The sequence below is a fragment of the Octopus bimaculoides genome, chromosome 8 (genome assembly GCF_001194135.2).
Source record: "Octopus bimaculoides isolate UCB-OBI-ISO-001 chromosome 8, ASM119413v2, whole genome shotgun sequence".
NCBI lineage: Eukaryota > Metazoa > Mollusca > Cephalopoda > Octopoda > Octopodidae > Octopus > Octopus bimaculoides.
Window position 1 is genome coordinate 79,838,142 of NC_068988.1, and position 2,538 is coordinate 79,840,679.

The 2,538-nt window shown below is 40.3% G+C and overlaps 1 protein-coding gene across 1 annotated transcript in view; it reads right to left on the minus strand.

The window, feature by feature from the left end:
* The window catches only part of LOC106879594 (TRIO and F-actin-binding protein), a 204,568-nt gene that overhangs the window by 15,225 nt on the left and 186,805 nt on the right, over positions 1-2,538 (minus strand). The gene's annotated exons all lie outside the window — the stretch shown is intronic.

Below are 2,538 nucleotides of genomic sequence, written 5' to 3' on the forward strand. Positions count from 1 at the left end.
CCTCACATGGTAAGTTGTAATATATATAAGAAATTTAAAAACACCTACATCCACTTTGTGTAGGCTCTTTGGGAGAATATTAAAAACTGCGAGTCTCTGAAACCCAGCCGGTTGCAGTAACTGTTCCTGAAGCGCGAAGGCATTGTTGGCATCTTTCGCTCTGCTCAATGTTGACCCGTTCTGGCATTTGTGTAGCTTTCAATGTCAAACTTTGGCACATTCTCTTGCAGGATCTTTCATATGTATATTACTGTATATATCTCCCACCTTGGGTCCAGGAAATATAGTCTTAGCTATTTCAGCCTTTCCCAGTAGCTGAGCTGTTGCATTGACACGATTTCTACGTGAAGCTTCGCAGGATTGCTTCAAGGTCCACTGTTAATTTTACACTGTTGGGTGACCATTGCTGGGAGCAATAATACAGGCGGCTGAGGATGAATGTCCTCCAGGGGATCATCATAGTTTCCTTCTCTCTGGTTCTTAAGATTCTCAGGATCCATCAAGCCAGCCGCCTGCACTTTGTTGCCATCTTGGTAATATGTACTTGGAAAAAGGTACCATAACTCATATCGATACCCATATCCCGCACTGATTTAGGCTCTGGGATTGTAATATCCTGTGGGCCAGTGTACCCTGTAAGTTTCACATTCAGTGTCGGGTGCTGTTAGCTCAGGGTATGGGAATTTCCAGCATTAAACTGCATATTATAGTCCTCAGCCCATCTGCAAAATTGAGTCCAACTCCTACTGCAGGTGTGCAACATCGCTGGGGTTCTGTATTTTCTGCGAGACTTTCATATCGTTTGCATATCTAGCAAGTGTAGTTATCGGGGCAGCTGATGGCATATCTGAAAGGGCCACTATGAAAAATTGTGGTCCCAAGACAATGCCCTGTGGAACAACTATCAATATTTGTTGTTTTTTTTTGTTTTTCTTTTGTGGTGGCTCCATTGGTCACTACTGCTTGGCTTCTATCTTTCAGAAAGTCATGTTACCACTCTCTCAGTTTTCCAGTTATGCCGAGATTACGCAGCTTGTGACATATCATACCATGATCTACTTTATCAAAAGCTTTTGCAAAGTGAAGGTATATTACGTCCACATTTGACTTGTTGAGTAACTGCCTCAACACCCAGTCACAGTGCTGTAAAAGTTAGGTCAGGTAGCTCCGACCTGGTCGAAAGCCATGCTGGGTATCACTCAGCAAGTCGTTTTCTTCAAGTAGTGTGATTAGTTTCCCTCTGACTACCCGTTCCATGACTTTGCTGATGCTAACAACCCCTAAAACCATGACGTAAAATATTTGAGGACAGATTTATGTTAAAACAGATATATATATATAATAACAAATATTAACTTTATTTATCACAAAATGCTATGGGGATAAAAAATAAACCTTCTTTTCTACAATGTTATTCAATAAAGCCGCCTTCAGCCTCAACAACTGCTTCTATATGAGATCTAGACGATCTACATGCTCGAATCAAGCGGTCCCGGTTCATTTTGGACATTACTCTGATTATGGCAGCTTTCAAAAAATCTTTAGTGTTATGGGCGTGTTCATCGACCTCTCTCTCAACAATAATGAATTGAGATCTGGGGAATTAGGGCGTCAAATGTTAGGGGTTTTGTGATCATGAACATTTTCAGCCATCCATCCCTATGTTACGAGAGCCATGTGTGATAGTGCAGAGTCTTACTGAAACACATATGGCCTTCCATTGTCTATACACTGTCTATCCAGGCCTTAACAATTATTTCCAGGACCTCAATGTAGGTGGCAGGGTTAACTCTAAGGCCTTGTAGAAAGAAGTAAAGAAGCATCACATGTCCTTCATTGCTAATAACCCCTAAAACCATGACAGTTGCAGGAAATTTTGTATGCATAACACTTGGAACTTCAGAAGGGTCAGCTCATAAGCATCTGTCATTTCTTCTGTTAACTTTTTGATCTTGGTCGAAGTTTTTCTTGGTTTAGAAAAATCCAAATAAAATCTTCTGCTGGATTTTTCAGTTTGTTTAAGAGCCTTTTAGATTTGATGTAGTGATTTTCCTTTGCTTTCTTTGACAAATTGACCTTTCCTCATCATGTAAGACTTATATCTGGTGTCTTCGTTGACAACATTTCTGACTGTACCTTCTAACACATGGAGATCTTTTGCAATTGACCTGATGGACTTTCTGGGATTGTAATCAATGGTCTGTTGAACTTGGTGGATAAATTCAGGTGTTCTGATGAGTTCAGAGTAATTAGAATGCTTTTTATGCTTTGATACTGGTGAAACGTCCCCATCTTTAGTCAGTAGCTCCTTACAAATTTCGTAGACGAAAGATCTGGCAACTTTTAAAAATCGAGACATCTCTCAATCGCTATGCTCAGCCTTTATAACCACAATAACAGCATGCCTCTTCATTTCCTGAGTAAGCTGAGGAGCTGCGATTATTATTTTCTGAAACAATGATTGTACAGAGTTAGCAAAAAATGCAGCAATGACTCCCAAAAGGTATGTCCTCAAATACCTTACGCGCCCTGTATATA